We start from the raw sequence: 26990 nt of genomic DNA, 5'->3' as shown, positions 1-26990 counted from the left end.
GCAATAATTAGATTTATCATGTACAAATAGGCATACGCTAGTGCAAAAAATACAATGTGCAAAGTGCATAGTGCAAATGTCTCAATCAATAAGTAGAGAAGCACGAGACCGGACAACTGCTTTAAGAAAGCTGCTCACTCTAAGAACTGCTACATCCGTCTTTAACATCAACAAATCATTAAAAGCTAGTTTAAAATCCAACAAAGCATTTTTTCTACAGTACGGTATTAAAAAGTGCTTAGTGTGCATTCCATAAAAACCACAAAAAAAGGTAAAATGAAGCAAACTTTGTTTTCCGCCAAGGTTACAGGGACAGCTTACATTTTCCACGTGTTTGTTAAAGCCTAGTGGGAAGCAAAGTAGATTTATAATGCTTCCATCCCTGAACCTGAATAGCAAACTCCTATTCCACCTACCTAATTTTATACGAAGATAACCCTGAGGCAAGGCATGAAGTTTGTCGCACAGCTCCATAAGGGAGATATACCTTAGTGTGGACGGTTTGCCAAGTCGCACCTTTCCCTCTCTTTACGATAAGAATAATACAAAGACCTTTATATTAAATTCTTATGCGAGCAGTTAATTAGTTGAGGGGAAGTAAAAAGATGTCCCTGCCCCACGCTCGCTAGGCTTTTTTCCACAGCCCTAAACCAAGGTATAAGGTTAGCCCTCTCACAACTTAGGCAGTCCAAGATGATGTCACGAGTCAAGGAGGCAGCGGAATTAATCCAGCTTTTTATCCAAAAGAGGGCAGGTCTTGATCTTTCAAAATCCTCTATATATGGCAGATTTCATTCCCTGTGACACACATAAGTTGGCGCTGTAAAAATTCCCCCCAGAACCTTCCGACGGAATCTGTTCTCTTCAATCTGTAATTGAGTACAGTTCGAGTAGCCCCACACCTCTGCGCCATAAGTTCCTACAGGTAGGCATTGTGTTCTGTAAATTGTAATAATGATGTAATCACATCTGCCTGGAGAGGTTGACGGAGGGAAGTTAAAGAGTGTATGGCTTTACTTAGTTTATTCCTTCCCTGGGCGACATGAGGCTGCCAAGATCTGGTATTACAGAACAATAAACCAAGATAGGGAAAAGTGCAAGTGCTTTTTAAAATATTGTCCCCTGATAGAATCTGGTTTATTTTATAACTTTTAGGGCCACATTACATAATGAATGATTTCTTAAAATTGGTACACAGGCCCAAACCAGCCATATATGTTACAAATCCAGAGATTAAAATGCGCAAAGCATTGGGTGTGCGGCCCATAAGGACCGCGTCATCCGCATAAAGGAGTGCGGGGACAGGTTTGCCATTCACTTGCGGAACATCGTTAGTTTGCTTACTCAAAGAATCCCTCAATTCATTAATGTATAAAATAAAAAGCAGGGGGGCCAAAACACAACCCTGTCTGACCCCCCTGCCAATTAAAATATCATTAGACACTTCGCCATCATTGTTAATGCGGACGCGAGCTTTCAAATTACTATGAAGATGTGCCAAAAAATAAACTAAGGATTCGTCTAAACCATAATTTAACAGGACTGACCATAAATGAGAGCGATTAACAAAATCGAAAGCAGAACTTAAGTCCATAAACCCAAAATATAAGGGGGAATTTTTAGCAATAGTGTATTTGACCATGAGTAAGTTTAAATTTAAACATTGCTCTACCGTACCCACATTACTTCTGAGACCTAACTGGCACGGGTGTAGAATGGTTTTTTCCTCCGCCCAGGTTCTAATTCTATTGAAAAGGACCCTGTCTAAAACATTTAACGTGTTGTCAATTAAAGATATGGGGAGGTAGCAGTCAGGGTCAAGTCTATCGCCTTTTTTGAATATAGGCACAATAGTGCTGCTAGACCATGTTTCAGGAACAGGGGTACAGGATAAATTGTTAAAAACATTGCATAGCAGGGAAGCCCAAAAGTCAGGTTCAGATTTGATTTGGTCGATGGATAAGCCATCGAGTCCTGGCGCTTTATTCCCAGCACTTTCAGCAATGGCATCTTCCACCTCCAACAGTGTAATAATCAGAGGCCTGGCTAGTGGGGCAATTTCTGTAGGGTTGCCGGGAGCATCATAGATCTTGGAGAAATGTTCGACCCACACATCCCCTGTTATGTTACCATTAATAGGCGAGATGTTAGAGCCCAGTGATCTTAGGTTTTTAACTGCCCTCCAGAATCCAGCAACATCTTTTAAGGCTGCAGTGCGAACAAGAGAGTCCCAATGGTCTTTTAAAAGCTCTTCAGATCTGATTTTTAGGGTGTATTTATATCTAGATCTCAGAGTCCTAACCAGGGCCAAATCACGCGGTTCAGCAGTAAGGGCAGCCTTAAGTTCCCGGTTGGCTTTGGAACATGAATTATCAAACCACCTGGGGCTAGTGTTGTTATGAGCTGGGACCGGTTTAGAAATGTCATTCTTTATGGCCTTACAGAGTTCACAAAATGAGGTAACGAAGTCTGGCCCGGGGATGTCAGTTGATAAGCAAACTGGGGCTAGTGTAGGATGTTTTTTAATGACTTGAGTCAAAACGCCCTGGTTGTCTATCCCCTTCCAAGCCACCCTCAGCCTGTCTGTAGATGCTGTCAAATTTTTTGCTCCAGTTTCTACTATCTTCCCCGGTTTTTTGATTGATTTAAGACAAATTAAAATTGGGGAATGGTCACTGTAGGTGGTCCTGATTACCTCCGATTTTAATAAAAGGTCCCCAAGAATCGGCAAAATGAATACATGGTCTATAGTGGTTGAGCTCCCACGCCCAATATAGGTGGGAACGGGCACATTATCCACACCAATAGCTGTTATCTCCATGACGTCAACTAGGTCGCGTGTGGATAACAGATCAAGTAATTTGTCCCCTCTCTTACAGGGTGGGATTCTATGGTGAATATGTGCGTTGAAATCACCACCTATGCAGATATCATCAAACCTACCATGTTTTTGTCCCTCCACGACTTAATCAATAAAATTAAAAAGTTTTAGGAAGTTGGTATTGGGGTGGGTTGTAAAATCGTTATTATAGAAATTGATAAGGCATAACCTTATCCTACCAATATATCTCAACGCCATAAAATGTTTATTGTTTGTCTGTAATGGTTCAGTTTTAGCGGCAGCCGTAATTTTAACCCAGATAGATAAGCCCCCACTAGGGCGCCCGATGGGAGGGGCGGGTACAATCTGGTTATGGCAGCTGTATCCTTCATGGAGTATGGGACTCGTGCACCAAGTTTCCTGCAACATTAGGACATCGAAGTTGGATATCCAATCAATCCAGGGCTTGATTTTGGTTTTTGCATTAAGGCCTGCAATATTCCAACTCAGGATGGACAGATCGTCGGACACTGTGGGGGAAATATGGCTAATGGTACCAGTTGTAAGAACAGGTGACGGCCTGGGCCTACCAGATGAATTAGGCAATATAGCGATAGGGCTGGTTGATGGGTTTCCTTCAGGAACATACATGTTAATATAATCGCTAACTACATTATCAGAAAGAATGTCTAATGGTCAGTCCAGGCTGCATGTTTCAGCTAGTGTGGTGTATCTATTGAAAAGTGGAAAGGGCGGGGGGCCTGGGCGAAAAAGTCTTGGTGGGGGCCTATAAAAATATCCCAAAGGCAGGGGGGTCACAACAGTGGATGGACCCAAGTGGTTGTTGTTATAGTTGAGTATGTATTTAACAGTACCAGGGTGCCTGAAGTTCACAACAATACAATCCCCGTTGATGTTTTTACGTGAAGGGCCAATCCAACTAACTCGGCGTGCAGATAAAATTTCATTTGAAATGTCATGGCCCACCCCCTTATGTTTGGTCAACCAGTCAATGCACTTATTGTTCAGCTGGACCCAAGACTCACCCAGTCCATCCTTAAGGGGTGGCACACCTGCCAGTACTAAGACGTATGGGCAGGCGTCAGGTGGTAAATGGAGGGTGGGTTCCTGGTGTTTTATAAGTCTGCTGACAACCGGTTATCCCTTACCCCCATTGCTTGTGCTTGGAGCCACGGTTTTTAAGGTAGATGTAGTAGGGGCCTCATTCTGTGTGCTACTAGCTGTGCTACCAACTGTCGTAGTGGTATGGGAAGGACCAGCTACTGCGGGAGGAGTGGGCTTATGCTTGGGCATAACTATTGGGGCAGATTGAATTTGCTCTGTTGTGTTGCCTCTAGATGTGGTGTTAGTGTTTGATTTACTACTAACAGTTTTTGGCCCACCCTTTGAGCTGCTGCTGATAATGGGTCCACCACACAAGATAGCCTTGCTAGCGGACTCTAAATCTTTCAGAAGACGGTCACCCCTCATCTGATCGAGGCTGATCACCCCTTTCCTTTTTACCTCTTCCTTTTTCACTAAATTTTCGAGTTTATCTAGTCTTTTAAAAACAGTATTAAATTGTTTGATCAATTGACTTTCCAATTGTTTAAAAATAGTATCGACAATAGTCTCAATAAAATTCCCATTGGGCTTAGATTGAATGATGCTTTCAGATAACGACTCAGTCTGTGTGCCCAATGAGTTACAATCTGCTGTAGAATAATTTGGGGAAACTGCCCCCTCAACAGGTTGCGAGTTTTCTGTATTAGCAGTGGTCCCCCCGGGCTGTCGCTGTTGCTGCTTCCCTCTGGTCCACATACTCTGGGGGGTTGGTTGGTTCTTGCTGCGGGTAGGTTGCTTCCTCTTATTTGTTGTGGATTTCGACTGGCCCCTTTTCCTTTTTCCATTGACAGTCTTATTACTCGGGGACGGGGAAGCAATAACAATCTGTGCAGAGGAGTCAGGCTGGGAGTCGATAGTTATAACTGGGCTACCACCCGCCGGCGGTTTTTCTAGCGAAGTCACCTGAGTAGTGGGTTTCAAGATGGTAATTACTTGTGAAAGTGGTACAGTATTGGGTGGGCTTGTATATGAGGGCTGTAAACAACTATTGCTGCAGCCCAAAGACATCCTCCTTTCGGTGTTAGCAATTTCCTCCTGGACCATGTTAAGGGCGTTCTCCAGAAGACAGTCAAAGGAGGGAGGCAGAGATGGGGGATCTATAGAGTCGGGCAATATAGAAGTAATATTACGTTTGCCCATTGTCACTTTTCCCGAACTCACCTCTTATAACAAGACTTGGGGGGGGGGCCCGCCCGACCTCTGATGTCCTCTGAGGGCCACAGAGGGCCCGCCCTTTACCCGGGATTAGCCCGGCGCTGCCCGCGTGAGTCCCGCGATGCGAGGGCCCCCGCTGGTTATGAGCGCCTCTGGGCACGGACTGGGCGTCGCGGCTTTCTGCCGCAAGTGCTGCTGGGACCTATAGTCCCCCCCACTCAGCGGCCGCGCCAGATGTCAGGAGGCTAACGGCGGCGGGGAGAGACCGGTCCAAATGCAGGGAGCTGGCTGCACAGAGCCCAACACGGAGTAAAGCTGTCCCCCGCAGTCTGCCAGCAAAACACGTTATTTCCAGCAGCAGCGGCCCCCGCGGGTAAGTGGCAGCATTCGTTGATGACCCCCGCTCTGTCAAGGGCCCCCGCTGGTTATGAGCGCCGCCGGGCGCGGACAGGGCGTTGGCGGCTTCCTGCCGCAAGTGCTGCTGGGACCTGTAGTCCCCCCCACTCAGCGGCCGCGCCAGATGTCAGGAGGCTAACGGCGGCGGGGAGAGACCGGTCCAAATGCAGGGAGCTGGCTACGCAGAGCCCAACACGGAGTAAAGCTGTCCCCCGCAGTCTGCCAGCAAAACACGTTATTTCCAGCAGCAGCGGCCCCCGTGGGTAAGTGGCAGCGTTCGTATATATATATATACCAACTTTGTTAAAGAAGTCTTTGTGCAGAGGTATGGTTTCTCCTTTTGACCCTAGATTTCTTAAGATCAGTACATTAAGGAAAATCTGTATTTTGATTCTTTGTCTTTCTGCCTCCTTCCTTTTAGACATGAGGTACCTTGATTGAATTATTGCCTATGGAACTATACATCTACTATTCCACCGCATGATTATCATACCGATGCATTATCTCTTTAGACAAATAGACACATAAGCCAAGAATTCTTGTTGGTTATTAGATTCTTTTTTTGCTTGTTTCTATCCGTGTGGTGAACGGGACTATCTACTATCCACGGTTTACCGGGCATGCTCACTTGATTTAGACGTTTTTCAATTCTTTGTCTTTGATTGGTAATCTTCACATTTATTTATCTATTGGTCTCCGATGGACACATATTTCGGTGTGCAGAGAAGGTTCTGGATTGGTATTTTTAGGTGCCACTTTCTGCTTTCATTGCTTTATTTCTTTATTGGTTTTGTGTGGGCACAGGATTTGGTGCACAGTGAATGTTTGTTATAATGCTGTTGGATTCTACGTTCTGCAGGAGGATCTGTATATATTGAGCTTACCACTTGGTCTTTTTGTGAGTTTTTTTGGCTGATATGATCTCTAGTTATTGTACGCTCATAATTTTTTCATAGTTGTTTGACCCAGCTATCACTTTGTTTGTAGGATTATTAGTGTGCTGGTTTGCTCCCCTATAATCCACGCCACTTTAAATCTGGGAACATCTTACCTTAAGCGCCCTGAAGAAAATGTGATCCGTAGTTGGGGTGTCACCGAAACGCGTGTCAGCGCTGGTTACAGCAGTAACACTATGACATTCTGCCGAGATGGAGAGAATTATATGAATACATACAATACTTGTAGACATTTTTATAGATAGATATTATTTGGCTATTTATCTCTCTAGTGAAAATAATCAAAACTTCCACGCAACCTCTAATTCTATGTAAGGACTCACTAAAGCTCTCTGTCCATTGTATACATTATTATTCAAAACCCTTCATCATAATGGTGTTTATCTTTTTATTGCATTTCTTATATCATTTGTATTTTTGCTTTTTTCAATTTTTAATTGTACAAAAAATGTAAAAAACATATTTAAAAATGTCATTAATTCAAATATGCAGTCATTTCATCTATTAGTACACATAACTATTGCATTGAAGTACTTCTTCATTCCAGACAATGATATATATGACAAAACTGTTAATGTGTCACCAAATCGATACCACACAATTATTCTAACTTGTCATAGCACCACACATTACCACTCTCTCATCACATGCATTCACCACCCCGCCTAAATGGCATACACTATAGATATCACGGTAGAGACAACTGGAAAAGTGTCTGTGAAAGTGTTGTAGGCTTCGGTATCACAACAACCAGGTGAACGCAGGTTTCAGTGATGACTCTCAATTTAAAACCACCTTCATATTGACCACCCATAAGAGGTTTAACAGTGAGTGATGGGGGAATAACAATGTGTAAGACAGCAAATATGAGCCTCCTCTACTAATATTCAGGGTTACACTGTGTAGAAATTCCAGCCATTGGTCTATTGAACAAATATTCAGGAGGGGATGCGTACCATCTTTTAAAAAAAACCTTTAACCATACCTTTTTATGTTTCACTAGTTTTCGTGTGAAGATTGTGTTGTGCTTTGTTGCATAGTAATTTATGAGAGCTAACCACTTTACGTCGTCAACCGGGGTATGGCCTGCGTCTTACACCACACTTGTTTTTCAAAAGGCAAACACATTTATCTTTCTATATATTCAAAGAATCTGTGTTTCAATTTAATTGGTATAATATATGCATGTTGAAATCGTACTGCTGCTTTCTTACATCTCAATTTGTTGTTCTTGTTCACCTCCTGTATACATAACTTTCTACATGTGTAAGGTGGATTTTGAAGGAAGACTGAGCGTATATGGTGTGTTGAATGATAGTGGTATGTGTATGGCTTGAGTGTTTGTAGATACCAATGGATGAGGAGTCTGACTGTTTTTGATAGGGGTGTCAATTACAGTTATTAATGTTTCTATTGTCATTAATATTGTGTTTAAAAAAGGTAAGAAATAATTACTTCAGACCTAAATTGATACTATAAGATATCTGAAATGTGTCTTGGAATAATTTTATATTAAATGCACATAAATGTTTACTTGTGTGTTGTGTTTATTTGGATAGCTTGGTCAAATATGGGGAATTATTTTCCCAGTGTAAGGTGAGATTTTGCACTTTTCAGCATTTCTGGGTGGGGTCGTTTCTTTTGTAGTTTACAAAGCTGATGCAGTGCCATGGCCCAGCCTGAATCCAAATTGTTCTTCTTTCAGGTGGTTGTAATTGGCCATGTGTTGGACTAAAAGCCTGATGACATAGGGTTCCACAATTTTCACTGGAAAAGACCAAATGGAAATGGGTCTATAGTTACTCATGACCTCTGGGTCAAGAGATTACTTTTTCAAAATAGGCATGACTCCATGCAAGTCGTACGACGCGCGATTGCAGAGAAAGATTGTAAATTGGCCTTAGCAGGGGAATGCAGTGTCGGCATGTTCCTTCCAGATTTTAGCTGGCAGAACATCCAGGGGTGAGCCAGACAAAATAGTCATAGATAAAGTATGAACATTCTATATGGATATAGGTTTGAAGCAGACTAACCTGCCACTGCTGTTTGGAACACCTCCTTCGGTGGCAATATGTGAGAGCTATTTCTCTGAGCTTCTGAGGTGGACTTTGCTGGAGTAGCAGAATATATGCCTTCTAAGATAGTAGTAATCTTGTCCTCAAAATACATTTGCAGGTTGTCACAAAGACTTTGTGAAGGCATAATGGATTGGCTCAGGCATTCAGGGTTAGACATTTCCCTCATAATATTGGACACTGGGGGCGTGGCTTGGCGCCCATCGGGGATGGCGGCATCTGCATGAGGCTCCGTGCGGCTCCGGGGATTACTTCGGGCCTGTGTCGTCTCCCCCTGCGGAAACCCTTCATCCTAGCATCGGAACGGCTCCTGATGCTTCCGCTCCAACTTCGGACCCTGTCTTTATTTCAATAGAGGATTTCTCCGATGATATGCGCTGTGAGCGGAGCGCCGGCGGCACGGCCGCCATTTTAGATGCTGCTGCCGAATGCGCATTTTTCACATAAAATCGGCGCTCAGAGCCTTTCATGCGCAGGAAGAATACCAAAGGCTTATAATGGGCTTGGCAACTCGTTCTATTATACACTGATGTCATATTCGACTACTCAAGCATTTTGGTGAGTCTGTTCTTCGTCCAGCCGCCATTTTGTGCCCTACAGTGCTTATCCTCTTTCATTAACCCGTCAATGGTTTTTCAGATGTTATAGCTTGCGTCTTCACAACCTTTCTATCATCCCATAGGATAAAGCTCTTATTATGACTTTCTAGCCCTAAAGCTTTACTTATGCCCTAAGGTTGCAGCAGATTACTTGTTGTTTACTACGCTGGGTATTTCGTCATGACTGACTCACATGCATTACCTTTGCTCTGACTTGTTGTTCTCTTGTTCTTCATCTACTACCGCTCCTGCCTTCATTGACGCTTGTTGGCATGGTCAAGTTATTTTTTCAGTCATTAACCCATACGAAATGGTCAAGTTTTTTCATTTTGGCATCTTTTTAGACTAATTTTTGTCACCTTCAGCAGTACCTCACTGGACTATTTCCTCTTACTTCACTATATGCTCTTGCGCATCCACCTGCGCCGGAGACCACTTGTTTTGGCTGGTACTGCATGTTCTTTGGGTTGTAATAGCTTCCTATATCTTATATGGGACGGCTTAAATCTGTTTCACGCATGAATTCCAAATCTACGACGAAGGTGGCCTTTGTGAAGAATTCCAAAGTATTCTCAGCTCTTTCTAAACTAGAAGATTCTCTTACCTCATCTGGCTCAGACACTACCGTGGATCCATCCCAGTCAGCACCGGGGAAAACCAACACCAAGAGACTCAAGAAAGATCCGCCCTCACCTCTCAAGTCTTCTATACCTGTTTCAGTGGAACTCTTACTGGAGGAAATTAGATCCTTCCGTCCTTTTCTGGAGGAGATCGGCACTCTGCGTCCTTTCATGGAGGAAACCAATGTCAAGCTTCAGACCCTTACGGATAATTGGTCGCACATTGATGCCAGAGTCTTTTTAGTCAAGCAGTCTGTCACCTCATTTCAGGAGACACAATCTGCGGTTTCCCATTTAACTTCACAAGTTGGTGTCCTCCAGAAGCAGATGGAGGAGTTGGAAAATAAAAACAGACGTAACAACCTTCGTATTTACGGCTTGGTTGAAGGTCTTGAGGGCTCGGACGCAGTCACTTTCTTCCGATCCTTTCTTCCCAAGCTGCTTCACTTGCCAGAAGGTACAACCCTCAACATTCAGCGTGCACACCGATTGGGTCGCTTACCTACCTCTCCTTCCATGTCACAGTGACCAAGAGGTGTTATTCTCTATTTTCTGGAATGTACTGACCTCCTGAAAGTACCTGCAGCTGCCAAGGCTTCACCAAAATTAGCATGGTCTGGATCCCCATTGTTCTTTGCTCAGGTCTATGCTAAGGCGACTGTCAATCGTCGGAAGGCCTTTTTAGGCATGAGAGATGTTCTTCGTTCAATGGGGGCCAGATATGGTTTGTACCATCCCTGCTTGTTTAAAGTCACCTACAACAACAAGACGACCACATATGAAGATCCAGTGCGTCTACAGAGTTTCATCAATGCGAACAAGACCACCGCCATGGACTCATCTGGACCCTCTTCTTCTCATCCTGGCTGAATAGTTGCCCTTTCTTGCTCTTGCTCTTCTGATGTTCTTGTTTGGTTCTTGTCACTGCCTGTTTATCTCATTTAGTTCCCTTACTTAGTTTAGATGTTATTCGCTAATGTTTGTTTTTGAATTTATTTTGTTCCTCTATTAATCTTTGCTCCTCTTCTCCATTTCCGCAGGAATATTTCCTCATCTGCTGTTGTCTCCCCGGTTCCCCGCCTGGCCGACCTAGGATGTTTCGCCTCACCCGTGTGGTTCCATCCCTCCCCAGTTCCTCTTCATTCTCTTCCTTTTTGTCTTCTTCCTTTGTTGGTATGTTCTCCCCCTAGTTCCTTTTGTTACTTTGTTCCCTTCTTTTTGTACTTCCCCTCTTGTATTTCAGCTTTCTTGTTATTATTGCGGTTATAACCGCTCTCTTTCCACGTTGTAGTTCTCTCCTTTCTTCTTCTTTCCTTTCATAAATTATTTTGGACTTTCTGCTATTTTTCCCCCTGTTTTTTCTCCTTGCAAGTTCTTTCATTTTCGCTAATTCCATTTTTCGTTCTCCTTTCTTCTTCCATATTGCTTCTCTTTCTCCTACTTCTTCCTTCTTAATCTTGGGTCTTTTTCTTATTCCTACATATGTCTTCAATGCACACTGTTTTCTTCTTGCTCAATTTACTCTCCTCTTCCTTCTCGCACTTTTTATTACTTCTCTCTTTTCTCTTGATTTGCTCACTTTTATTGATTTCTTTATTGGTTTCATATGTAACAAACTTGGGGGCAGATGTATCATCCGTTTTTTTTGTCGCAAACGCTGCGATTCGGAAAATAGCAGCGTTTGCGACAAAAAAAACGGGAATCGGAATGTATCATTCAAAAAGCCTCGCAATATTAAGGAATCGCTAATTTAGCGATTTCTTAATATTGCGAGGCTTTTAAGAAATAGCAAATTGCGATTTTAGATTTGAAATGTATCAAGCATTTTAGTGTTGCGATTTTTGACTAAGAATTCGCAAATTACCATCAACTTGTAGTTGGTGGTAACTTGCGAATTCTTTTCAAAAAGCACTTTTTTTAAATTCTAAAGGTGCCATATGACGCTCATACATGCCCTTAGGGCATGTATGTGCGCCATATGCGTACACATATCAAATTCAGGGGTGCAGCAGGGTGTCCTTAAGACACCCTTGCACCCTTGAAATTATTCTCAATTTGCGATTAGCTAATTGCTAATCGCAAATTGAGTATAATTTTACATTCATTCCTATGGGCCTCCTGGCCCATAGAAATGAATGGGAAATTATTCCTTAATTGCGATTAGCAATTTGCTAATCGCAATTAAGGAGTTCTAAGGAATCGCTAATTAATAGCGAAATTCTACATACATACCATTTTGCACTTCTCAAATAGCGATTCCTTAACAATCGCTATTTGAGAAGTGCAAAATGGTATCTTGATACATCTGCCCCTTGTTGCTTTACTGCACAAAATATGTCTTTGAACATAACTTCCTGGAATGTCAAGGGTATTAATTCCCCAATTAAGCGACAGCGCATTTTATCCCACCTAGCTAAACTGAATGTTGATATTGAGTTCCTTCAGGAAACTCACCTTTCTGACACAGAATCTGCTAAGCTTAAAAGAGGTTGGGTGGGTGAAGTTTTCTACTCACAAGGTGATGGTAAGCGTAATGGTGTTGCTATTCTATGTCGCAGGTCGCTCCCCTTTACAGTAATTTCCCAAGAAGCAGATACTAACGGCGGATAGACAAATGTCAGACTAACGCTTAGAGGTGTTCCAATCTCTCTTCTTAATGTTTATGGTCCCACCAACGGTGAACCCCTTTTTTGGGCTGAGTTTTCTCCACTCATTACCCAATTCAAGGATGATAATTTCATCCTTGCGGGAGACTGTAACCACCCTCTTGACCCATTTCTAGATAGGAAATCTGATGCCACTTACATCCCCACAAAATCACATAAACTTTTTACCCATGCTATATCCCAACATAAGCTTGTTGACTCCTGGCGTTTGTGTAACCCGACTTTGCAGGAGTTTACTTTTTACTCACCCTGTCACCGTTCCCAATCATAATTTGACTATATTTTTGTTTCCCACGATCTTGCTCAAACGCTCACTGCAGCGGAAATTGGTCCGATATTGCTTTTCGATCATGCCCCTGTAGTAGTTAGCCTTGAGGTTATCCCTAAAGTTGATGGACCCAGAAGATGGCGTTTTAATAATGCCCTCCTTTTAGATCCCAAGTTTTCCACTTCCTTTACTGCCTTTTTTGATGAATTTTTCTTGTTCAACGATGTCCCACCCGTTTCGAAACACAATCTCTGGGATGCTTTTAAAGCAGCTGTACACAACTTCATTATTAATTTTGTCGCTAAAAAACGCAAGACTGCTCGCCAATTCACTAAAATCCTCCTTCATGACATTAAGCGATTGGAACACGCCTATTTAACTACACACTCCACAGATAGTCTGACAGCTCTGGTCGCTGCTAAGCTCAAATTTAACGAAAAGTCTACTAAAGATGCTTCCTTGTATTTGCTTAAGTCAAGTGCCAAGTTCTATGGTGGTAAGAATAAAGCTGGGAAAATCCTTGCTAATTACTTAAAGGTCAAGCATATTAAGGTGAATATTGAATCAGTTTATGATACTAATGCACACTTACAACTAAGGATGCTGATATTCTTGCTACTTTTTCCCATTTCTACGAGACCTTATACACTTCTGACACTCAATCTTCTCCTCAGTCTCTCACACACTTCTTCTCCACCATTCAAACACCTACACCTTTCCCCCCTGATCTCTCCTCCCTAGAATCTGACATCTCACAGAAAGAATTGTTCACTGCCCTCCAACGTCTTAAACTCAACAAAGCCCCTTGCCCGGATGGTTTCACCGTTGAGTTTTATCTCCACTTCTCCAAAATATTGATTCCAAAGCTCCATTCCCTTCTCCATTCTTTTGCTGAATTAGGTACTTCCTCAGGAACCTTTTCAGACGCACACATTTGTTTAATACCTAAACCAGGAAAAGATGTCCAATATTGCAAAAACTACAGACCCATCTCCCTGGTCAATATTGACTATAAAATCTTTGCCAAATCATTAGCGATAAGATTGGATCATTTGCTCCCTGACCTCTTAGGTGAAGAACAATCAGGCTTTGTTAAAGGTCGTTACACTACTGATAATACTAGGCTTTTATTTAACATATTAACAAAATCCTCCCATCTCCAACATCCCCTCGCGGCGATAGCCCTGGACGCCGAGAAAGCGTTTGACAGGGTCGAATGGCCTTATCTCTTTCATACTCTTAGATGGTTCGGGTTTGGCCCTAAATTTACCTCCCTAATCTCACTATTGTATTCTCGTCCACGAGCTGCAGTTTACGCTAATGGCCAAATTTCTCCTTATTTTGACCTTGGTAGAGGTGTTCGCCAAGGATGCCCCCTCTCACCTTTTCTCTTCAACCTTGCTTTAGAACCCTTTCTGTCTAGATTACGCCAAAATCCCAATATCCAGGGCTTTCAGACCATGGATCTCTCCATTAAACTTGCTGCCTATGCAGATGACATTTTACTCTTCATCTCGAACCCTACGGTCTCTATCCCCGCTTTCTTGGAGGAAGTACGGACCTATTCCTCAATTTCTGGTTATGAACTCAACCATGATAAATGCGAGATCCTCCCCTTGACGAAATTCACCTTTAAACCTGATTACAGCGCCTCCAATTTCACCTGGAGGCTTCCCATATTAAGTATTTAGGACTGCATATCATCCCTTCCATCCCCGATACTGTTTCCCTTTGTCTTACTAAATGCATTCAGAAATTATCCGACCTTACAGCTAAGTGGCATCCTCTCTACCTGTCTTGGTGGGGTCGCCTAGATACTATTAAAATGATGCTATCCCCCATTGTTCTTTATACCTTCTCCAATATTCCCATTTCCATTCCAGCTAAGTTTTTTAAGAAAGTTAACTCAGTCTTGTCTTCCTTTTTATGGCATAATAATAAACCCAGAATGTCCCTTGCTAAACTCATTCGCCCCGCTTCTGAAGGTGGAGTCAATTTTCCGGACTTCCCGAATTATCACAATGCTTTTTTGTTGCGTCAATCTTCCTTTTGGCTACAAGACCCGATTCCCCTTGCCCTCTGTGGACTAAGGTTGAACGCCTTTCCCTTTCCCCTTTCTCCTTTGCTGAGTATATTTCCTTCTCGCGCAAGCCTTCCTCAATTCCTACTCCTATCCATAAATTCACTGTCAAACTCCTCTTATCCTCTAATCCTTCCCCTCCTGCAAGTGTTGCCGATTTCCTTTCATCCACTATTTGGCACAATAAACACCTTCTACTCCGTGGTAAACCCTTTTACTGGAAATCTTGGAGAACCAAAGGCTTGCTTTGGATATCACAGTTATTCTCACAATCTACCTTTTTGTCTTTCCACACTCTTTGTTCCACTTTTGATTTGCCCCTCTCCTTTGCTCCCAAATACCTCCTCCTTAAAGCAACGGTCATGGAAACTTATAATAGACTTTCCAAGGCGATCCCCTCTCCCATCTCACCTGATCCTACCGTTCGGCTTCATTCTATCCTACAAACCCTCCCTAAAGCCACTGTCATTTACAAACACCTTCATGCACATACACTTCCCAGACCCAAATCCAAGGTGGAGGAACATTGGGAGAATGATCTCTCCACGTCATGGCCAATATCTCTTTGGGACAAAATTTGGACAAAGCTTCGTAAAACTTCTAGGGCTGCGTCTTTAACGCAATCTATATTTTTTATATATACCGCTTGCTTCACACTCCTTCTACCCTTCACAAGCGTTTCCCTGCCACCTCAGATGCATGCTGGTCTTGCTCTTCACCTAATGCCACTTTATTTTATATGCTGTTTCTTTGCAAGAATGTACACACCTTCTGGTTACAAGTTTGGGCACAAATTAATGTTATTTTTTGCACTCGTATTCCCTTCTCCCCTACTCATATCTTTTTGGGAAGTCTTTCCCCTTGTTGGAACAAGACTGATCTTCATGTTCGTATTGTTGACTTACTATTGGCTGTTGCATTTCGAAAAATTACTATTAATTGGAAGTCTTCCTCTACCATTACTTTCAAAGCATGGTAGTATAATGTTTGTCACAATCATAGACCTGATACTGCTTTTGTTTTTCCTGCCCAGTTGGCAGATAAGCATGCTGATTTATGGCTTCCAGTTACAATGTATTTAGATAACTGCATAACTCGTTTCTTTTGTCCACGACCTGCTCAGCAGGAGGTTTCCAAACCCCCTTGATGCCCTTTCTCATTCCTTTTCTGCTAAGATGTTTAACTGCATAACCACAATTGCATTTGTTTTTATTGTATAATTATTGTACCATTTATTTTTGCTTTCCGATACCCATGATTATATTTTTAAGTTTCTTATTGCTCCTTTCATTCTGCATTGCATTATGATTATCATTCCTGTGATTTCCCTTCCCTTCCTTTCCCCCTCTTGTTTTTCCTCATAACTCTTTGATTATATTATGTTTTCCTACCTTGCAATATGATTAATAAACTTATTTTGAGCTAAAAAAAATAATATTGGACACTTTCTTGGTGCTATTGGGTGCTGTCAAGATGGCATTAGTGTAGTAATCAGCCTTGGCATTCATAATGCCTAACTTATAGTCACGCTGAACCTCCTTAAGGGGCATTCTGTCCCTACCACGGCCCAGGCAGGTAAGAGCTGTGAGGCCAGGGGATTTAAACAGACGATGACGAGGGAAAGTAAAATAAAAAATTCATTTTCCCTTGTCCTCGTCTGTCAAAATTACCCCCCACCCTGCCCTCCTCCACACTGCTTTTACATGCATGGGCCACAGCTGTTTTGTCCTCTTCCTTATAGGCAGTGTGCCATCTCTTTCAAGCGTTTTACACCATTGTTTGAGTGACCTTCATAGATAATTAAACCAGAGAGCAGAGATTTTAAGGTAAAATTGTACATTCTTGAAAAGAATAGGTCGATCTAGGGTGTCAGAGATGTGATTCTTTAAAATAAGAAGCTTATTTTCCACAGAGCCCCCTGTGTCATTAGACAGGAACAGGAGTGAAGCAAAGTTGTCAAAGCAGATCCATTAAGTTTGTTCCAGGCCCTGCCAAGCTGTTTATTGACACAATTCCATTTGACTCTTAATGATTCTCTGCCTGACAGGACGAAAATCACAAATAAGTGATCGGTACAGCAAAAAGGTATAATATTATCAATGGTCTCTAACCCAGCCATGGAGAACATAAGATCTAGAGTGTGCCCCCCCTCAAACGTTGGTGCCGACATAAGTTGGTCCAGGTCCAAGGTCCTATACAATCCTGACATGTCTCTTGAAGCTGGGGTAGGATCTTCATCATTGGCTTCATCTTGTCCAGGAAAGGGCTTCCTGTATTATGTAGCATATCACAACACTGAAAGGAGCACCAACAGTATTTTTCAACTAAGTTCTGAAGATGGCTCTATCTCTTTTGTTGGAAGTGGTAGCCCCTCCATATGAAGTTTGAATCTAGGTGCGCCCTAATAAACCTTAATTCACAACTGGCATGTTTACTGCAACAGGGAATATCAAAGCACTGGTCTAAGGATTTTCACCATTTTATCAGGTGAAATATGATAGGATGATTTTCTCCTTAATTCTCTTCCCGTCTTGTCTCTCTTCTTTCTTTATGTATACTACTCTGGCTACTCAGTGACCTCCAACTCTGTGGGTACTGAGATATAATACAGGGTAAGAGATAGATCAATGACAGAGGAGTAAAGAGAACAGTGTAGTAAGAGAGTTGAAATAGAAAAGCGATGTAGACAGAAGAAGAAGTTGGTAAAGGAAGCGTTGGAGACAAGACGATGGTTTTCTGATGAACAAAGCAAAGCTAGACTGTTGGACAAGACTGGCTTTTGCATAGTATTTCCTCGGATTTTTGCCTTTGTACCCCTATTTTTGCAGAACTTGTTTTTATTGCATTAGGACTCCTCACACTTTAGCCCTACTCTCCCTTTCAAACATGGTAAAATTGTCATGCACACAATTGGCACATTTAATGTACTTATAATTCCTTCGTTAATGGTACTATGTGTACCCAGGGCCTGTAAATTAAATGCTACAAGTGGGCTGCAGCACCCACTAAAGTAGCCCTGTACAACATCTCAGGCCTGCCAATGCAGTATGTGGGGCAGTTATAAATTGCTATTTTGACCTGGCAAATAAACCTTTTGCCATGGCCCAACCCTTTCTTTTTCATAATTATAGGCACCCCTAACCATTCATAGTGCAGGGTGCATGGTATTTAAAAGGTAGAACTGTGTATTTAAGATTCATGACAGTGAAAAACTCTAATGCTATCTATCTAATAGACTAACACTTGGTAACCATAATACACTTAATAAGTGATAACTTCAGCTTCAGAGCAGATAGAGAAATGTTTCTTCCTCTCACTTCAACTGTAATTTTAAATCCTCTTTAATGGAAAGGTTGGGGTTTAAGTTACTATTATGTAAATACCACTGTTAAAAGTTGGTATTTTTCTGCCTAAATCAAATCTCCCTTTCTGTCAGTGTCTAGGGTCACAGGATTGTTAATGACAAAATCGAACAAGAGCTGCAGACTAAGGCCAGGAGCCAGTGAGAGGAAACCTACAGCTGCAGTGGTAAGTTGCCATGCTCGGGGACGTAGGGACACCTTTTGTCCTCTTCACCAAGGCTCAGGATAGATGGGTGCAGAGGTGCCTTTTGGTGTTGGAAATGGCATACCGGATCAGGTTGTGGTTTAGGGGGTCTCTGTGCAGAGGCTGCAGGCAATGTCAAGGAGTTCAGGAGAGGTCTGCTCATGGAGGACTCGGTCTCCGGAGCAATGAAGAACCCTGATTGAACAGGTGCGCCTCTTGACCTCAGGCTGGAGGCATTCGGTGTGGAGGTGGGACCGCAGTTCTTCAAGCCGCAGAGTCTTTGCTTTGAATATGGGTGCTTGGTGAACAGATCCACTGTTCTTGGGAGTCTTAATCTTTGTTGATATCAGGCAGTCCTCCCAAGGCTCTGGAAGTCACTGGGCTGCAGGATGGGTTGTTTTTTAGCACAGGATTGTCAAGGGCAGCAGACAGGCCAGTAGGGCTGGGGCCAAGTCCGTTGGTGTTTGCAGTCTTCTCTGCTAGTGTGACTCTATAGTGTTCGGCTCTTCTTAGGTCATCAGGAACTGAAGGGAGGCCACCTAAATACTACATTTAGGGAAATTTAAAGGGAGTGCCAGGTAGTAGCCAATGCGCTACTTACCTTAAGGACGCCTACACCCTCCAAATGCTCACCCCAAGTGGGGAATGGCCATATCCATGATCATTACTTGAGGAGTTCCACCATATTCAAGATGGTAGGCACTGAAAAGTGTACTTCACCTTGCCTCCATCACCTGAGGGGTGGAGTTGGCACAGGGAGGGATACCACCTATTATTTCTACATTTTGCTGTTGGTCCTCATGCCATAAAGGGGGTGAGGACAGGAAGTGGACCTGTTCCCTCTAACAGGAGAAGGCCTTTGAAGCTTCCTGCTACAGATGGCTCTCCCTGACCAGGGTGTGTAAACACCTCTACCCAGGAAAGGCATTGTTCTCGGCCTCAGAGTATGTAGGCACTCTCTCTATGAATTCAGAACACTGTCTGGTGGTAGCAGGTTGGCTCAGGCTAGTGGGTGACCACACTAAGGATTGGGAGAATTCAGGAAATCCCTCTCAGGGGTCCTCTGTGTGCACTTTCTTAAACAATCTGACACTGGAATCAGGGAAGGTTTATTATGCAGAGATGTTTGATACCAAAGATCCCATATTTTAGTGAAGCCATCATGGGGGTGGGGAACTCATAATGACGTGTGCCCCGTCAATGTACTTACTATGGCTTTCCTGGTCACTAACAATATCCATAAATCAACAAAGATAATGCAGGGCCATATCTGCTCATGCAGATATGCCCTCAGAGGACATATAGTGCACCCTGCCTTAGGGCTAAGGCCTGCTAGAGGGGTGTCTTACCTATATCCTATGCAGTGTCTATGGGCATGGCACACAGGAATGTGTGTGAAGAAATACCATGTGTGCCATGTCTACTCTTCAGTTTTCTCTGCACCAAGAAATGCAACCTGCAATGGCAGAGAGCATAGCCTTGGTGAGGACTCCCCGGGGTGGCACAACCAGTGCTGCAGCCCCAGAGGACCCTCTTAAATACCCTTTCCCTAGGTACCAGGGAGGCAACTTACTGGGGACTTACATGGGGTAAGTGAAGTGGTGCCAATTGTGGTATAGTTTTAGGGAAAGAAGACTGGCACTGGGAACCTGGTTAGCAGGGACCCAATACTCTACAGTTAAAGTTGCATCAAAAGCCAGACATAAAGTAGGGGGTATTGCGACAGAACCCCACTTTCCAACAACACACAGGCGCAGGTGTGAGCTGCATCCACCAGTTAGAGGGTAGGCACTCATTGAAATCAGGAATGGGCTGGGTAAAAATCGGGCTGCCCTTTGAATCTCATGTAGAGGTTGAGTACACCCCTTAGAAATCCTGCTCAGGAGAGGAACACCTTTGCCCACACCCAATGCTCTTGATTCACTGTATAGTAGCAATGCACATAACACTCCAGGGGAGCCATCAGGTGTCAGGTGACACTGGCAAAAAGGCACATTTGACTTAGGGAGGAAAGGCCAACTTTCTAAAAGTATCATTCCCAAAATAGCAATATAAAATCTGACTTTAACATTAAGTTGGATTTTAAATTACTGTTCAGATGAGTCCTTTAGTCGTATTTCTTACTGCACCCAGACTGAGGCTGAAGTTAAGCAGTGTAAATTTCAATAATGAAACCCGGTGTTTTCTATGTGAGAGCCACCCCTGCCACTGTCTGAAATTACATTGGAGTTTTTTCACTGCCAGGACTTGCAAAACCTTATATATATATGTTCTTCTTTTTAAATACATAAATGTGATAGGATTCCGCTCACCTGAAAAGCCAGAAGTCTGCGGGAACAACGAGAGCCCTACCAAGCTCACTGAAACAAATCAACATGTGACTTACAATGAATACTGGCGATTAGTTCCATGGGGAGAGGGGGCTGTTAAATGGGAAGGGGAAAGGGAAAAGACTTACGCCAAACGGTTGGTTCTTGGGATGACCAGCACTTAGATGTCATCTTGGAACTTGGATGATTAACAAAGTTCTTTCTCGATTCGCTAACATAGAAACATATAACAAGTCGTGGGTTAGGCACTTCAAGGTAGTCAATAAATATTGTAACCACTTACCTTGCTGTAACTGTGTGAACTCACCCAAGATCAAGAGCGATGTGACCTCTATTGCTGTAACAAGGTATCACCAGATTATATGAAGCAAAATTCCTTGTAGTTTACAGAGTTCAATTCCTAATGGCATAGAATTTCGGACAATTTCAGACCAACATTTCTTACTCAAAAGTCTTTGTGTTAAGAGGATTCCAAATCAGAGGTTTGCCTTTTGCCTGCTTAGCATTGAGAGTTTTAGCATTAAGAATTTGTAGGTAACGTTCTGTTGCTATGAGGTTCAGTGCACTGACCTGTGTTGCAATGTGTTCTTTGTTTGTATCGAATACTCAAATCTTTCCTTTCTATTCGCATGTCAAAGAAATGCCAGGACCGCTTAGTTCCTGGAAGGAGAGCTGGAGACTGACGATGCACTGGTTGCCGTGGTGGAGCTTGTGAAACTTGAGGAGTAGTAGTTCTCAAGGTATGCTGGTTAGCTGGATTCTAGGAGCTGGATCTTGATGGGAAGACTCAATGCCAAACAAGGCATCATAGAAGGGCATAATATTTATAATACTGCACCCAAGACAGCCGCTGAGTCTCACTAGAGCCTGAACTCTCAAGAGATTTCAGCTCTAGGTGGATGGGGCAGATGGAGCATGAGAAGGTGGGCAAGAAAGGTCTAGTGGCCATTAATTAAATGAAGGCAACTGCATTAATATGTTGGTGGGCAGAATAGGCACTACACAATGACAGGCATAACCGCACGGTCCCTTAGAGTACATGGGAGGGGTAGTAAGGGTCTGGGGTCAATCATTATTCTCAAAGGTCCAATGGCCTGTGGCTCCAACACCATATAAAGCACAAAGGGATTGGGAGGTGGAGCATGCTATGACGTTCTTCCCCCAAATGCCTGCCAACAGGGTCGGATTAGACTGGGTGCTTGCCATGGAATTGTCATACAAATGCCTGCCAACAGGGTTGGATTAGACTGGGTGCTTGCCATGGAATTGTCATACAAAGCGTGGAGCACTGACATGCTCTATGGGATCCCAAGTCATCAGGGGAATATCCTTCCCAATCTACAAATTAGAACAATTTACCACAGAGTCTTTTTGCATATAGAATCCAACTCACTTTAAATCGTACAAATCCTCCAATAACTATTAGGACATGGGGAGAATCAGGATGGATGGAGGAAAGGTGCATTTTTAGGAGGGAAATATGTAACACTGGGTGAACATGGAAATCATCAGGTATCTCCAGTTTCAATGCCGCTGTCTTAATAACCTTGAAAACTCTATAGGGGCTCACATATAGAAGTTGTAACTTGTGTGGGCCTTCTGGATGTGGCCAACCAAACTTGGTCTCCAATTGCAGAGGGAGGTACAGGACATCTGTGACTATCAGAATAATTTTTCATGATTTCCTTGGAGCGTTGTAATTCAGATTTAGCTTTTGTCCATATTTTGAGCATGTTTTCAGGAGGAGCTTTTACTGTTGGAGTTGGAAGTTGCCCCCTCCGGAAGGTTAAAAGGAAACACGTTTGGGTGATAGCCAAATGAACAATAAAAAGTTGAAGTCCCAATTGTGGAAGGAATGTTTTTAGTTAGTTCAGCCAATGGTAGTGCTTAAGCCCAGTTACTGATACATGTAACCAAATGCAAATACTGTTCCACAGACTGATTGGTGCGTTCCATTTGTTCATCAGTCTGCGGATGGTAGGTTGAGGACAAACAGTGATCAATATGTAGAGGTGTGCAGATCCCTTGCCAAAACTTGGAAATAAATTGAGCCCATTAATCCTGGAGGGTAATCAGTGTAGCCAAATTATGTGTTCAATAAAGATGTCAATTAATTCTTTAGAGAGGGGCAGTTTCTTCAGTGGGATAAAGTAGGCCATTTTAGTTAAAAAATCAACGATCACCAATACGATAGTCCATCCATTGGTATGGTGTAATTCAGTCACAAAATCCATGCTAATGGAATGCCAGGAGCTTGGGATATCATCTTAGGCTGCAAAAGGCCTGCCAGATGGATGTGTGAAGATTTATTTCTGGCACAGGTGGGACAGAATTGAATGAAGCTTTACATGTCTTTTTCCAACCCTCCCACTAAAACCAGTTTGTCAGTTTGCTTTGGTTGTGGCCTATCTTGAATGCAGAGCTAGGTGGGTGGTGTGACACCAGTGTAGAACCGTATTGCTTATGTTGGAAGTGGGCATAAACGGACGATTTTTTTCTTGTGGAATGATAGGTGGGCACTCTTTTTCTCTTTGCTTGGGAAGACTCTACAAAACATGAGAGAGCAGCTGTCTTTGCCTACTTAGTTCCAGGTTAATAATTTATAATAAAATCAGACTCACTAAATAAAAGTATGTCTCACATCTGACGTACTTTGAAGTCCCTTGCAGACCTAACAAATTGGACATTCCTGTGGTCTGAATAAATAGTGATGGGATGACCGGCCCTTAACAGGTAGTGTCTCATCCGCTGGAAGGCCAATTCTATTGCCAGCCGTTAGTGTTTCTCTATTGTGTAGTTCTGTTCAGCTGGTTGTAACTTCCTAGAAAATTAGGGTAAGAGGTGCGTGTATCTTTTGCCTCTAGGAGAGTACCTCGCCAACTGCAGATTGAGGCAGGCCTGCTTCCACATAATGTGGTTAACTAGGATCAGCATGTTTTAATGCTAGAGCTGTTGTAAATCATTCATTGAGTTGGGAAAATGCATGATCAGCTTCCATCAAACAAGCAAAAGGAACTCCCTTCCATGGTAGACTTGTGATTTGACTCCCTAGGTCAGAGAAATGTGTGATGAATTATCAATAGAAGCTGGAGAACTAGAAAACAATTGGACTTCATTTTACAGAGGTGGGTTGTGGCCACTTTAAAATTGCCTAAATCTTATTGGATCCCTTTGTATCCCTACTGGAGTTATGATAAACCCTAGGAAGTCTATCTGAGTTGTGTGGAATGCATACTTACCTAGTTTGGTGAACAAGTGGTGGTCATGTAATCGCTGCAACTCTGTCTTGACGTGAATTATATATTTTTTTGCAGTTTGTGAGTATATCAAGATATCTTCCATGTACACAACTACACATATATCGAAGAAATCTCCTAACACTTTGTTAATAAAAATTGCAATGCAGACAGAGTGTTGTACCAGAATCCAACAAGATAGGTAAGGTTTATTGAAGTTGGTTGGAAACCACTAAGCTCACAGTAATAGTGAAGTGCTTGGGGACTTGAATGATAGTATTAGCTAAGTATTGAGGGTTATCATAAGATGTTGCACTCAAAGAATCAATCTTGTTTTTCTTCGTGTCTACTGGTTTTCTGTCAGTTATTCCTGGGAAGTGGAGAAGGCCTTAGTTTTCTTAGAGACCTAAGGTTTCACTGGGCACTCACGGGCAAAATGTCCGTCTTTGCTGCTGTAAAGGCATAAGTTCAATATTCGCCTCTTTTCTTTTTCATCTTGTAAGAGGGGTCTGTGGATTCCACCTATCTGCATAGGTTATAACCCATCCAAATTTTGTTTGTCTTTTTGTTTCATCCAATCGCTACGGTACACTTTAACTATTGGAATTTCGCCTTTGGATCTTTCACCTTTTCTTTCAACAAAGCGATGGTCCAATTTTACAACCAGAGCTATGAAATCGGAACACTCATCTGGAGGTTTGACAATTTGGGAAAGGATGTCCTTAAGGCCATTGCAAGGACCTCGGTACAACAATGAGGCTCTCTTATTGAACTGTGTGATCTGGGTTAGTATGTCTTTGTCCCCTAGCCTGAAATTAAGCAACTCATGATCACTTGCTTGCATAAAAGTATGTTTTGTGAACAAGCTTAATATCCTTTCTTTAAATCACATCTAATTATACAGTACAGGATTGTCTTCCTCTACAAGTAGTTCTGCCCATGCTATTTCATTCCTTACAAGATAAGATAGACAAATGTAACTTTTGTGGTGTCATCTGGAAAAGCTGTAGGTCTACATAAAAACTGCAAGTGGCATTGATTCACGAAGACATTGTACTTTGAGCTATCTCCATTAAAAAGCTCAGGTGAGGCCAGAGGTGCAGGACTAGGAGTTAGGACAGTGTGATTTACCGGTGGACTGACTCCCAGTGGGTTCATCGGGCACAGTCCTATTAGATGGCAGAGTAAACCTGGCTGGCTCTGTTAAATGGGACTTGAGAACATCACCAGGATGCTTTCTCTACAGGCCAACTCTGGGCTTATATTTCACAAATTCAGACCAATTCAGATAAACACCGAATTTTCCTGTTTGACTTCCTGTAATTCTGATTGGACTAATTTTAGCCCTGGCTAACTCATTAATTATTACTACAGTCAAGGGTGTAGTGGTCAGAGCTTGAGCCAGATCAGTGGGGTCGAAAAGGTCTCCCTGATCCATCTTCACTCGGACAGACAAAATTTTGTGGACTTAGATTTCTGATGAGATTCCACTCAGCTGCAGAGCCAGGGGTCTGCAGGAGCAAAAAGAGCCCCTACAAGCCTTCAGCAACTAATACTCAACATGCAACTGACAATGAGTACTGAGGATTAGTTCAGAGGAGAAAGGGGTTTGGTAAAAGGAACGGGAAAGAGAGAAGATCTTCACCAGTGGGTTAATTCTAGGGATGGCTCGCACTCTGACATCACCTTGGAACTTGGTGATTCTTGAAGTTCTTTCTTGAAGCACTATCATAAAACATAGAATTAGTCACAGATTAGCCACTTCAAGTTAGTCAATAAATGTTGTACCACCCTATTTCCCTATAAATATGTGCACTCACACAAGATCAAGACCAATGTGTCCTCTATTTCTGCATAAAGGTATCATCAGTTTGCATCAAGTGAAATCCCTTGTAGGTCACATAATTTAATCTCTAATGTCTGCATAAAGGAATCACCAGTTCCTATCTAATGAAATCTCCTTGCGAGTTACAGAGTTCAATCTGTAATGCCATAGAGTTTTGTACAATTGCATGGTAATACTTCTGACTCAAAATGGTGTGTGTTAAAAGAATTCTAAATCAGAGGTTTGCCTTTCGCCTGCTTAGCATTGAGAGTTTTATCATTAAGAGTTTTTAGGCGAAGTTCTGTTGCTGTGAGGTTCAGTGCACTGACCTGTATTGTGACATGTTCTTTGTTCTTATCGAATACTCAGAGTTTTCTTTCCGATTCGCAGGTTGAAGAAACATCAGGACCACTGAGTTACTGGAAGGAGAGCAAGAGACTGAAGATGCACCGGTTGCAGCAGTAGTGCTTAGGAAGTTTGGTCTGTATTATATCTAAGGGTATGCAGGTAACCTGGATGCCAGGAGCTGGATCTTGATGTGAAGACTTAAAGCAAAGCAGGTGGAAAGGCGCAGTATTTATAATACTGTGCCCAAGATGGCTGCCAAGTCTAGCGAGAGGCAGAAATCTCACAATATTTCAGCTATGGCTGAGATTTTTGTTCTAGCTGGATGGAGGCTGATGAAGCACAATAAGATGGGCAGGAGAGGTGTAGGGGGTCATTAATTAGGTCAATTGTGCTCACAGGACAATGATGGGCATAATCGCAAGGGCCTTTAGGATCCATGGGAGTGGTGGGAAGGCCAGAGTGCCAATCATTGTTCTCTGCAGTCAAAAGCCCTGCAACCCACGTGCAATATGGAGGGGAAGCAGGATTTACCACCATGCACCCTTCCCATTGGGCAATTGGGGCCTACCTTTCAACGTTACATGATAGGAGGAAGTTGTGAGGAGAAGTAAGGCGAGACAAAGATTGTTTTTAATTTCCACCAATAGCCTGAGATCACATAGATTAAGATTGAGTAGGTCAGCCATTCCCTGCTGTCATGCTGTCAAATAGAAGGCCATTATTTTTTATGCATTGAGTTATCCCTTTACCATTTTCCCCTGGAAGATGGGGTTCCAGGGAAATTGCCAACTTTTCCCATGCCTTAAAAAGTCTCCAGAATTACCTGTGTTTGAACTGTACCTGAACCATGATCCTAGTAACTGGTGATGCCAAGTGCATACCACTACCATTTAATTGGAACTCAAGGCTTGTGTCCTTACCAAACACCATGCCAAGAGTAAGAA

Source organism: Lissotriton vulgaris, chromosome 6 (assembly GCF_964263255.1).
Source record: "Lissotriton vulgaris chromosome 6, aLisVul1.2, whole genome shotgun sequence".
NCBI classification, from domain to species: Eukaryota; Metazoa; Chordata; class Amphibia; order Caudata; family Salamandridae; genus Lissotriton; species Lissotriton vulgaris.
The sequence above is the reverse complement of the archived record's forward strand: the minus strand, read 5'-3'. Positions refer to the sequence as shown.